Source organism: Xenopus laevis, chromosome 2S (assembly GCF_017654675.1).
Source record: "Xenopus laevis strain J_2021 chromosome 2S, Xenopus_laevis_v10.1, whole genome shotgun sequence".
NCBI lineage: Eukaryota > Metazoa > Chordata > Amphibia > Anura > Pipidae > Xenopus > Xenopus laevis.
In genome coordinates, this window is record NC_054374.1 from 161,199,036 (window position 1) to 161,212,891 (window position 13,856).

The 13,856-nt window shown below is 40.2% G+C and overlaps 1 protein-coding gene across 8 annotated transcripts in view; it reads right to left on the reverse strand.

Moving 5' to 3' along the window:
- LOC108710030 (teneurin-4) overlaps positions 1 to 13,856 on the reverse strand; it is an 835,304-nt gene that overhangs the window by 543,920 nt on the left and 277,528 nt on the right. For all 8 annotated transcript variants that reach the window (XM_041584600.1, XM_041584599.1, XM_041584601.1 and 5 more), the window contains exon 4: positions 11,731 to 11,822. The gene's annotated coding sequence lies outside the window, so the exon portion shown is untranslated. The remainder of the gene's footprint in view (positions 1 to 11,730; positions 11,823 to 13,856) is intronic.

Here is a 13,856-nt window from a genome sequence, read left to right on the forward strand (position 1 = left end):
CATCTATCAATTACCATAACAAACATACTTACACTTCCATTTCCTCCGCGTTTCTAGAGCTTTCTGTCCAGTCCTCATAAAAGGCTGTACCTGTTCCGCCTTCCACCTGTCTGCTGTGAAAATCGACAGTACTTGCATGCACAAAAGGATTCACATCCTCTGCATTCAGAGCCTTGCTCTGTCTGAATAATTAACACAATACTTTCAACAAAAGATCTCATTTTCAAATATAATCCTGAATGTAATGCAGTAAGGCAATATCGAGTTGAGTCAAGTAACCACAGACAAAAGACTGGTGACATTCCTGTGATTGAACTAAAATTAGCTGATTTTTTTCGTTATCTGCTCTGTACAATTTCCTGCTACTGAGAAGATCTGCTGCTAATTACTCTCGGCAGAGGGTTCTTTTACTTTCACTGTTTGGGCTAAACCTGAGATTTCTGGATCAGTCCCATTTTCATGTCACCGCCATGTGACGAATCAGTCCATCAGCCCTAAATAGTCAGAGCCCTAAGATTTCTTGGTGATATTAATCTTTACCTTTTGGGTGTCCTTTTTCACATGGACCTTAAATAATCAGTACCCAGGTCTTGACCATTTTAAACCCAATGTGAGAAAAGTACCTGGTGGTCCAGTGGGGGTGCAACGGGGACACATGCCACATCATCATCCCCATGTGTCACACTGCTTGTGCCGCTTCCAGGTTTGATGCAAGCAATGCGTTTGATGTCATTGTGGTTGGCGCAAAATTAAAATATTTAAAGGCGCCATGTACCTTTTCATGTTGCCCAATGTAGAGGTCCTTTCCCTGTTCCTGGTTGTGCTTTTCCTTGATGTCAGTATTCAGTTTTTTACTCTTGCCTGTCCCTGATTTTGCCAACTCGCTGCCTGAACGGATCCTTGCCTGTTTTGACTACTCTTTGGATTCTGATTTGGGACTGCGCTCTTGCTCAGTATTTTACCTCGGCCCATGACCTCAACCTTGCCTCTTCCTTTTGATTCGCTACTGCATTGCCCGATTAGTTTGACCCAGCCTGTATTTTGTCTTCGTTGCCTGTTTAGCCGTCCCTCTCATACACGTTTGGTTCCCGTGCTCTCCTAGAATTTTCTCCCTGGTTTCCCACAATAAGACCTGGTGACATCTGAGTAACGGAGGGCTCCACCCAAAGCCAAAGGTGGCTGCTATAGGTGGAAGAGTGGGCAGAGACCAGAACCTTGGAGTTAGTTCTAGGTTTAGGATACCCTACGTTACACTTACCTTCCAAACAGACAGTTGAGGATTTTAAGCATTTTCAAAAATGATTGCTACATATATTCTGCAATCTGCATTGATACAAAGTCATATGTTGGGACTGTAGACATGTTTTACACAGTAAGATAAATACAATATAATCCACCGGTAAGCCCAGTGAGTGCAATAAAATGTTAACATGTATACGGGACTGCACACTCATAGATCAAAAAGTGAAAACATTTATTTGATTTATTATTTAATTATTCATTACATAACATAAAAGTCCTACACGAGGCGTAGCACTACATGCTTGGACCACAATTGTCCATCATTTGGAGGTCCTTCCTTTTGGACCAGAAGACGTTTTTGCATCAAAACAAAGATCCTTGTGTTCCAATACACAACAACTTTTTATTGCACTGACTAAGCCCTCCAGTGGATTCAGTTGTGTTTATGCAAATAAATATTGAAAGTTTGATGAACAACTTAAGACTTCAATACTGCAATAGTACAAGAAAAAGCCCCAGTTACTGTATTTATGGGGAGCAAGATTGTACTAAATTGTCAGGTTTGCTTTATAAGAGAGTCTAGCCTCATACTTCTGTAAAAGTGTGTCTACACACACACAATGGACAGGGTTGGACTAGGCTGGTGGGATACCAGGAAAAAATCAGATGGACCCCACCAGCCCACACCCTTTGGAAGGGCACACGGCCAACTGAGACTGTATACTACTAATCACTGACCTCTTCCTGCTATGTTTGTGGCCGCATGAAGAGATAAGAAGGTACACACTGGTGGTGGGGGAGGGGGAGCAGGGCAGAGGGGAGATGTGGCTGGGGGTCCATGGGGGAGCCAGGGGACCCAGGCAAGGGGTATGCAGGCCTCTGATGTGGACATGATACCCCTAGTCTGACGCTAATGGTGAGGTCCCCTAATAAACCCAGCACAGCACTATATTGTTCAAACAAATAATTTAGCTGGGCAGGCAAATGTAATTACATATTTTTATGAGCAGTGCCACTGTCTTTATGAGCTTGTTACATAAAGCATAATCTCAAATTGGGAATATTTTTCCACATAGATACACTTCTCTGCATTCGAGTTTTGTCACAACATTGGTGGCATAACACAAAGCACCCATCTCATTTGTGAACCATTTGCTATTTTCGGGATTTATTAAAGTCCGATGGTGTTAAAAGACCTGCCCAGTTCATGAAGAAGTTAATGGCAGGTTTCCCTTTGATATCCTGATCTGAGAAGATTTCATGTTTTTCGGCCATTAAATCGGAAAAAGACGGAGGTTTTTCGGGCATCAAATCCAAAAAACTTGCTACAATTCGGAAATATTCATACAATTCTGATTTTTTTTAACAATTCTATCGAGTTTTTTTCTGGCACAAGAAATTTTTGGAAAAATGTATTGATAAATAGGAGGGATTTCGTCTGAGTGGTTTTCAGAAAATCGTGAGAAATAATGCCCAGGGGTCATGACAGGGCTAGGAATGAGGGAACTGGAAGAAGAAATTAAGGATTATGGGGTTGTAGTTCCTGGGTTACTATTGGGGTGGGTGGAAACACGAGGGGTTAAAAGAGGAAGGAAGTGAAGGGAGCGAGCTCTTTTACCTTGAACAGCTCCCGCCCTCCCCAGAATAAAGGGGTAGGTGGGTAGGTGGGTAAGGAGGGAGTGGGAGTGTTAGCATAATGTTGCAGTGGAAGGGACTGGGTAGGGGTTGGGAGGTTGTAGGAGGGGGTCGGCGTTCAATTTGTGTGTGCCGGCGTCCAATTCGTCGCACCAAGTTCATTGTTCGCTGGCCCAGTTCAGGACTGTCCGCGGCCCCGTGGTTGGGGACCCCTGTGTTACAAGAACCATTGGCACCAAATTATTGTGCATCAATACAGCTACAGTTGCACAACACCCTGCTTCCACATCATTGTGAAGGCTCGCTCTCTGAAGAGTAAAGGTCTCACTCAGAGCAAATATTGGGGTAAAGCTACTAGTCAGAGTAACAGTGCAACTTGTTCATTTTACTATAGTCGTACATGTGTAAGCAGTAAGTATCTGGGTTGCAGTATTTTGTCATTCTTCGTGATGTTTGGTGAAAATACAGTATAAACTTGGCCAAAACACTGTACAAAATGTTATTTTCCAGTTTATATACAAAGTACTGGAATTGTTGTAGCATTTCCATTTTATCCATTGGGTAAACGTATTGCTTGGGGTGCTGCTTACATACAGAACAACAGAGTTCTCCACTGCACAAATACATTTAATACCTATAGAAGATACGCTGCCGGGTGGATTATGGTAATCCTTATCCGACTATGGAAGAATTATAAAATTCATTTCAACTGGTCACATTCAGGCCTGAAGGTTTTGCTTATGTTACATCACATCACTTTTTCCAACAGTGTCAATGAGACAAGAGCTTTTTGGGCATTAGAACTGAATTCCGTGAATGATTTGACATATGCTCTGCGCTCATATGTAATTCAAATGGTCTGATCCCAAGAATACGAGAAATGTAATTTATCTTTAATGACCCTAAGAAGTGGAAGACCCATAAATATTAAAATCCACAAGTTTAAAAACAATAAATAAAAAATGCGATTTAAAGGGAATAGTGTCCTGTTACCCTCAATAGACACTTATTAGCTGGTCTATAAATAGGAACCACAGGTCCTAAAAGGGTTACTATCATGGCAAAACATGTTTTTTTTTCAAAACGCATCAGTTAATAGTGCTGCTCCAGCAGATTTTTCAGATTTTTTTTTACATTTAATTTTGAAATCTGGGGATAGACATATTGTCAGTTCCCCAGGTGCCCCCAGATATGTGACTTTTGCTCTGGTAAACTTTATCAATATTACAACTAAAAAAAATACACTTGTTGGGTTAGGAATGAAATTTTACATGGTAGAGTGAATTATTTGCAGTATATTTAGAAATAAAAACTAAACCATAAAAATCAAGACAGAATCCCATTAAAAAGGAATTAGCCGTTTTTATTGCATTGATTGCAATATCTGATGTTCTGCTTTCTTGGTGCATGTATTTGTAAGGAACTTAAAATTTTGCACCCCATATTTCTTGCGTTATTCATGCCTAGTCAGGTTTGTGTGATGTCACAATGGAGTTTTGGGTTGGGAGAGCTAGATGAACAAGGCTGGGAAAGCTTGGGGTTTTCAATTTTGTAAGACCAAAAAAAATTGCATTGTAACACAGTATTTCCCCACCATTTTCTAAATCAAAATTCTCTTACCTGGGGGTTTTAAGCACATGTTTAACTGGTCCTATACTTGACTTCATCACACACAAGGGTTTCATTTGTCCAACATTAGAGGGCCCATTTAGTAAAGTTGATATTTTAGTGGTATTAGAGTTTTTTTTTTAAAACCCCAATTAAACTCACAAATGCCCTGAAAATTTTTAATAGATCCAAATATAAAAAGTATGAACAGAAAAAAATATGGAACGTTGCCGTAAAAAGATATGAAATCCTCTAAACCTTCTAAAAATTCTAGTTTTTTTCTGATAATAACTAAAGAAAAAAAAATACTAAAAAGACCTCTAAAAGTCTGAATGACTATAAAAAGGTCCAAAAGGACCAAAGTTTGCATTTGAGCTTTTCATGGTTTTTACAATTAATACATTTGAATTTTTTTTGAGTTTTAGAGAAATGTAAGAAAGCACGAATTTTTAGAGTGGAAATACTATTTGTGAAAAAAACAGAACATAGAATACAATTAGCACCTTAGATCCCTTTCTGAGATCTTTAGCAGAACTGCACATTTTAACAAATATTTTTTTAAAAAAATCCAAACCCTGATCTAGTAGGGGATCAAAACATTGAGCAAATATTCCTTTATTTTTATTTTATTTTAGGGTGTTGTGATTGTATTTTTTCTCCATGTCAACCAAAAACAAAAGTTCTTTTTGTAATTTTTTTTCTCTCATCTACAAAAAATCCTGGGTGCAGATAAAAGAAAAATGATACATAAATATATATAGTTATGAATTTATATAATTACTATATATTTTTTTTTTGCATAATTTGCAGCCTTGGTGCATATGAGCAGTTATGCTAAAACAACATATCTTTTTTTAATAATATACATTTGGTGAGATGGATCTTTATAATTATGAGTTATAATTTGCAATTGCACAGTAGTTAATTTATTAATCAGCCACATGCTTTTAATCAATATTTCATGAGTCAAAATTAACGGCTACGTGAACGGGAAAAAAAAAAAACAAGAATAAAAATCATTTTTGCCGCAGCGGTTTAAAGTGGAGAAAATAGTTTTATTGTTTAGGGCTATGATATAAAACTGTTTTTTGAAAATTAGACCCCAGACGTGAGCAATATTACATTTGCATGACAATAACACAATAACAAAGAATTGGTCAGACCCTGAAGAATTTCCGGCCCTGTCTTTGGCTCATTCCTACATGAGGGACCCGGATTACATTCAGGGGTTGCCGGCCAGTTAGGAATTCCAGTTAAAGTTCTTCTTATTAGTGCTAATACTACTTTGCAATGGCCGGCAAATAAACTCATTTCCTGAGAATCCGCAAGTTACCGACATTTCAATAAACCCAGACTTGTTAATCTTTCATGAAGGAAAAATAAAATTCCAACAAGGCAAGAATTTGTGGACACGCAAGACTCCAGCATCAAATCTTTACATCCTGCATGTAGAATAGGGGCACCCCCCAGAGTGCATTAATCTGTTTACTGTTGGGGGATTAACATTCCTTTTTTTTTTCTTTAGATCCCATCAGTACAATTCCATTCATCCCTTGGACTGCTATGGGCTACAATTTTTTTCTCAAAAGGATCCGATAGAAACATTTATTCAAAGAGTAGTGTGAGTTTTCTTTTAGTTTTCTTTTTAAATTTAACTTGGACAGCTGCTGATGAACCATCACCCCTGTGATCCTCAGCTGTGTAACTTGGACTTTTTCCATAGCATCAAAACTATGCACTTAGAATATCCAAAACACCCAATATTGATAGGATGTGCTGCTCTTTGTGAGTTATATGTCTTTTCTTAAAGGATAAGTAAACCTTTTAAATTAGTAAGTATAAAATTGATGAGGAGGCTATTCTAAACAATTTTGCAATGTACATTCATTATTTTTTTTGTTTTCATTCCAAGATATTAAGGGATACATGTACTGTTAATATGAATTAATTTTGTTCCAACAGCGCCACCTGCTGGTCAGTTTCCCACCAGTCTGACCACCAAGTAGTCAAGGAAGTTGTCAGGAGAAAGAAAGAGGCTGCTCTGATGTTCTTCTGCTGAGGAATAAATTTAGAAACCTTTCTCACATCTTTCCTAAGCAGCCTCTTTCTTTCTCCTGACAACTTATCATAATATACTAGCTGTTGGAGGCAGTAAAATAGTAGTAGTGATGTACGGGCTGGGTTTTTTCCCGACCCGCACCCGACCGTAAACTGCCCTCCCTTTACCCAAGCACGCCCGCACCCAGCTAACGGCTTCCTTATATAGACCTGTGCCCAGCCGATGACATCACAAGGATCGGGGCGAGCAGTCGCGGGGTCTATAAAAGAAGAAGCCGGAGTCAGAAGGTGGCGGGCGGGGAGAGCAGGAGATGAGCTCAACCTGGTCCCTCCTGCCACCTGCAAAGAGGGGTGTAAGGTCGGCCCGCACCCGCCTGACCCGCGGATCCCGCAGGTATCGGCACAGCCCGCACATCACTAGTAACTAGGGGGCACGGTGGCCAGGTGCAACTTATGGAAAATAACTTAGAGGTGATACAACAGATGTAGAAGTAATCTCCCAAGACACAAACATATTGTTCCTTCTTCAGGCATTGCCGTAAATAAAGTGAGAAGGACTGTCACATCGACAGAGAATACAGAGCTCTTGCACATTTTTGAAATTGTAAACAAAGATGTAGAAATAAGGGTAAGGGCATGTGGGGCATTTTGTTCTTCCAATTTTCCTCTGCAAATGCATTGGCCGACCATTGATCTGTGTATGAGAGCAAAACTCTTGATTTTCCACTTGGTCCTGGTTTAGGAAGGAATGTTCTTCTGCTCTTCTACTTTATTTTACAAATGCATATGTCATATATATGTAGGGACCTATAGGATATCCTATCCCTATAGAGTTAATCCCCTATCTTTTCTATGTAGTTCTCTTTTCCCTTGTTATTGGGCCAAGCCCTTCTAACTGGTAAAGTGTAACAACCACACCTATTGGACAAAGAGTGTAATGACACTCCCCTGCCACACTGCTATATAGTGCTGTGTAGGGAGTGTCCTCTTCCTCTTTGGCTCCTGGTGCTGCTGCTAGGTGAATCCCCATTGAGCCTGGGATCCTTACTATGTCCAAAGTGATTTCATCTGCTGTAAGTAAACCTGTGGTCATTTGCCTTTGGCATAATAAATCTGTTCACTTGTTTTACCATCTAAGAACCTCCTGGCGTCCTTTTATCTCTATTTACACTAATATGCCTGTGAGTTGTAGTTCTACTTCCATTTGGCGAAGGCTCTGCCCTGGGTGTAGATTCGCAATGTAACCCATGCTCACTCCCTAGCTGGACACCCTTAACTCCTAATTGGCAGGATAGCCCAAGAAAGCGTTACATAATATTCATGGGCTACAAGAATATAAAAAGGGCCATGAAAGGCTGAAAAACATTTTGTGCAAGAGAAGTCGATATGGAGGAAGCTTTCATGACACACCCTTTATAAGGTGATTGGCATTCTGTTTTAACCAAAACATAACAACAACAGATACATCTTATAATTAAAGATACAGTCACTCTATTTGTATAGTGAGTTATTTGCACTTGTAGGGCTATAGTACAATGAGTGCACCGTTCTCTTTCTGTAGGCTCCACTCCCAATACTGTGCTCTGGATGAGCGGTGTGGAGACAGGGTGTAGTGTAACTGTAACTATGTAACAGGGTGCAAGAATTGGGCGCCAGTGGTTCTTATAACTTAACCAATGAACATACTTTTTGAACAATTATACAGGATCATACAGAACAGTGGATAGGCATATACTCACAGCAACTTTGGTCAGTATTAGTCCCCACAGGGAAGAAAACATACACAGCAGCAATGTCGGTACACCCAGCTTTCAGCCTTTTCCCTAAGTGTAACCCAAGGGAATCTCTACATCCCTAGTCTATACACTTAGTCCCTACTTCTGGGCAATTAGGACTCTCCTCGTCAGAGCCTTAAGCTGCTCAGATAAATAGCCTGTCTATCTCTCACTCCTAGAGTGACCTCTTAAGGTGAGTAGCCTAACCTTTCTAGATCTGACCTGTCTAGGTTCCACTCGTTCTCTGCCTTCGTGTTCAGGCTAGAGTCAGCACAAGATGGACCCTGAGAGCTTGACTACAAAGGGTTTTATACATTAGCACAGTGGTCACTATTGAGAACAGCAGGGGCATAGCATAAGGCAGAATAATGAAATAGGTCCCCTGTTAGGACCCATTTAGGCATCTATACCATTGGGGATTTGCCTGCCAATATTATTAGTGGTGGCTAATTTACCAGACCCTACACACTGTTATAGACAGGTCCCCAATTGGCCAATGAAAATAATTCATGCAATGATTAGAGAGATAGATGCATCGCCCTTTACTTCAGAGAGATAACATACATTAAAGTATTCCCCTGTACTAAGCAGAATTCAGCAGGAACAGTCCCTAAGTTTGCTCATAGTCTGTACAGAAAGATACCATAAAACGATGGCAGCATAGGTATTCCCTGTGTTAAGCACAATTCAGCAGAAACAACCCCCTAAGTTTGCTCATAGTCTGTACAGAGAGATCCCATAAAAATATAGCAGCATAGGTATTCCCCTGTACTAAGCACAATTCAGCAGGAACAGTCCCTAAGTTTGCTCATAGTCTGTACAGAGAGATCCCATAAAACTATGGCAGCATAGGTATCCCCTGTACTAAGCACAATTCAGCAGGAACAGTCCCCTAAGTTTGCTCATAGTCTGTACAGAGAGATCCCATAAAACTATGGCAGCATAGGTATTCCCCTGTACTAAGCACAATTCAGCAGGAACAGTCCCCTAAGTTTGTTCATAGTCTGTACAGAGAGATCCCATAAAACTATGGCAGCATAGGTATTCCCAGTACTAAGCACAATTCAGCAGGAACAGTCCCCTAAGTTTGCTCATAGTCTGTACAGAGAGATCCCATAAAACTATGGCAGCATAGGTATTCCCCTGTACTAAGCACAATTCAGCAGGAACAGTCCCCTAAGTTTGTTCATAGTCTGTACAGAGAGATCCCATAAAACTATGGCAGCATAGGTATTCCCTGTACTAAGCACAATTCAGCAGGAACAGTCCCCTAAGTTTGCTCATAGTCTGTACAGAGAGATCCCATAAAACTATGGCAGCATAGGTATTCCCCTGTACTAAGCACAATTATAATTACATTTTCCTGCCTTCCAATACTAATCAAGGCAAATGATTAACATTTACTGTGCAAATCACACACACCCACTTCTTGACCTGTCAGCATTGGGGGAGTGGATATAACTACAAAATAATGACCCTTAATTACACTAGTGAACCGAAATAGCCCCCATCCCAGTTCAACACTTTGAGCAGATTCCCAGACTGAGATCACTATAGACTTCTTTCTGCCATAATAACCAAACCCCTCATTTTCACCCGACCTCATTTAAACTAATTTCTTCTCCCAGTGATGAGTTTGGGGGTGAGTGGATTTTCATAGGGCTACCTGGCTCACATTCACGGCTCAGAATCTCGGCTCAGATTTTCCTACCCGAGATGCAACAGATAATCTACCTGTACAATGTGCTGTCTGTGCTATTCACTTGCAGCTGAGAAAATAGACTTGCCTCGAAGGCTACAGGCCGTTCTATTTGCTGAATTATTCTCACAAAAGGTTTAGGGGAAAAAAGTCAATTTGCATTCATGTCATTTTAAACTTTCTCACAATTTAAACTTTTTTTTTTTTCTTTCTTCAGACTTCACACAGGGTACGGAAATGTGGTTAGCTCTCCTGATGTAGACAGCGAAGAAGCACGCACTCCATGGGCCAGTTGTTATGATTAAAAGCCTTTATTCAAAACAGCTAAAACAATAGAGGTTCTATTGTTTTAGCTGTTTTGAATAAAGGCTTTTAATCATAACTACTGGCCCATGGAGTGCGTGCTTCTTCGCTGTCTACATTGAATTACTCCCCCAGCTACGGGTTAGGGGCGCTGCACCTGGGCCACCCAACATCTTCGGTGAGTTTCCATATATACAAGATTGCCGTTGATATGCTGAAACGTTAATGCTGTATACTGGTTGAAGCTACACCCTACAACGAGAGACCCAGGGTTTTTACACCTGGGTCCGGCTCAGCGCTGGGTGAGCCGTTAATTTAATTTAATTTATTTATTAACTTATTTATTTATATATTTACATGTGGGGACTGAGCCGGTAATTTTCTCTAAATTGCTCTCCTGATGCGCAACAATTCATTGTACTGCGCTTCTGCCTAGGTCAAGCCTGTGATTTCTACACCAGAAACAGGATTCAAGGATGAGCCATATAATCTCAGGATTTCTCACATTTATTTATGGTCTGCACTTGGGTCTCATTTTTAATGGGTTGATAGCTCCTAAATGATCAGTATTATTATAAGGGATAATGTACCCCCTACTGTAAATGATAAGGCTATTAGAAGTCACTGAGGGGTTCTGTGACCATATAAAGGCACAAGGCTGCAGGCTGAGTTATACGGGGAACTCTGAGTATCACTCATGTATTATAAGGGATAATGTACCCCCTACTGTAAATGATAAGGATATTAGAAGTCACTGAGGGGTTCTGTGACCATATAAAGGCACAAGGCTGCAGACTGAGTTATACAGGGAACTCTGAGTATCACTCGTGTATTATAAGGGATAATGTACCCCCTACTGTAAATGATAAGGATATTAGAAGTCACTGAGGGGTTGTTCTGTGACCATATAAAGGCACAAGGCTGCAGGCTGAGTTTTACAGGGAACTCTCAGTATCACTCATGTATTATAAGGGATAATGTACCCCCTACTGTAAATGATAAGGATATTAGAAGTCACTGAGGGGTTCTGTCACCATATAAAGGCACAAGGCTGATGTCAATCCATACCTGCTGGAAATGTTGCTTATTGCTGCTTACAATGAGATTCGGAATCTGTGAACATTGTAACAAAATGACCTTCTTAAAAAGTACAAATCTCTTGGTTACTGAAATGAACACAAGTAACAGGAAACATTCTGCTCTTTCCAGGAACAAAAGTGATCAGAACATTTCTCAACATTTCAATTACTTCATTTTGCAACAATTCTAACGTTAATGAAAGGATTCTTGCTGCATTACGCACCAGCTGCACAACAGCGTTTTGCCCCCTTTGGAGAAGAAATGTAGAAAAAAAGCTACGAAGAGCACATTATTATTTATTTAACCCCATCTAAGAAGGTGATGACTTACATTGCCTTGAAAATCCAAAAGGAAGGTCTGCTGATGATTACATGGATAGTGATACACTGCTGCTGCTTTCCCTCCAGTCACCAGACAAAAACCTGGAAATGAAAAAGAACATGTTTCTTTTATCTATTAACAAAAAATGTATTTCAGATTTGCTTTTATTCTTATAGGAACGACATATTTTGATAAGAATGCTGCGAAGGTTGCCAAAATGCCTTGGCCTTGTCTGGAATCTTTGCAGCAATGGCATATTCTAAGGATGTTAGCAGAGTACTCTCTTTATTTCAATACTTTACACAGCATGCTCCACCTAGTGGCAGAATGTGGAACTTATTTATAATAATGTATAATATAGGGTTGAGCCTCCCCAACCAATGTTGCTCACCATCTCCAGTGGCCTTAAAGGAGAACTAATGCCTAACTAAAGAAGTAGCTAGAAATGTTGTACATGATGTTTTGTGCTTCTGTACCAGCCCAAGGCAACCACGGCCCTTTAGCAGTAAAGATCTGTGTCTCCAAAGATGCCCCAGTAGCTCCCCATCTTCTTTTCTGCTGATTCACTGCACATGCTCTGTGCTGCTGTCACTTACTGAGCTTAGGGACCCACTCACAATATACAGTACACATAGAATAGAAATGTCACAATATAAGGCTGATTAGTAATTAATACAGATAATTACTACATGGCAGCACAGAAACCAGTGCAATTAGCATCAGAATTTAATAATCAGCAAACCTGTAGCATCAGCTTATATTACAGCCAGGGAAGCTCATTTTCTGCTGGATAATTAGTGACGAGCCCTAAGCTTAGCTTCTCAACAGCCAATCAGAGCCCACTGAGCATGTGAGTGTCACAGACACTTTCCAAGATGGTGACCCCCTGTGACAAGTTTGAAGTCCTGGATCATTGCTGCTATTGACAAGCTGAAACTTTAGCCTTGTGCAATAAGTTCAGTGTATAAAATATGCCATTTTTAGCCACATTCATTTTTATGGTTTAATTCTCCTTTAAACTGGGGGCTTATTTTTGAATTCTTGTCTTGCTGGGGGCTTTGGTTGCATAAAAAACACATGTACCGATAAGCAGAGCCTCCTGTAGGCTGCCAGTCCACATAGGGGCTACCAAATGGCCACAGCTAGGGTTGCCACCTGGCCAGTAAAAATGATAATTGATCCCAATGTTATTAGTAGGGAAAAAGATAAATATATAGAAAGGCTGGTATTTTTTTCTAGAAAAGGTGGCAACCCTAATCTCAGCCCAGGAATATTTTTTATGCTTGTTTTGCTCCCCAATCCTTTTTCCATCTGAATGTTGCTCATGGGTAGAAATGGTTGGGGACTCCCGCCTTAAAATATACATATCAATTGCTCAAACTAAACTAAATGAATACACATTATAAGTGAAAAAAATGTCTTTTCAATGTATGTCGATTCTTCCTGCCGGTGAAGTGGCAAAAAAAGTGAAGGCTGGTTAATGGAGCGTGCGTCACCCATATAGTAATAATTTAGTAATAAGTGTCAGGCGGTGCTACCGGATCGAGACTTTTTCTCAATCAGACAAATCCATTGTTTTATGGCAATGACATTCATTTCTAGGTGCAATGCTGGGAAATGGAATTGATACATATTTTATTCCTGCTCCTCGCTGCTCGGATGACACCATTTTGTAGCACGCGGCACGATAATGGGAGAAGCGTTAAGATAATTTGCCCGGGTTGCACAGGAAACGTCTCCGGTAATTGTAGAAATTGCCTTATCTAATAAACATTGGATTAAAATAGTAAATGTTTCAGTAATGTGAGGCCCATAAAGCTCCCTGGCTGCTGTCAGATTTCTCTAATAATAGCTCCTACTCCGGTATCCATGTAGAGGCAAGCTTTCTCCCTCATGCCTCCATCCCCCATGCACAGCCATGGCTCATATTATATATCAATATATAATGAATATATGAATAATAAAAAGCATGGTTGGTTGGAGGCCTCCACCCGAGCAGAAATTTGTGGAATTTCATTACTTTTCTAGTTTACGCATATATAGATTGATATATACACACACACGCACACAGTCAGGTGATATCTTATATTTTAAAGAACCTTCTATGGGTAAGTTATGGATATTGAAAGGACATT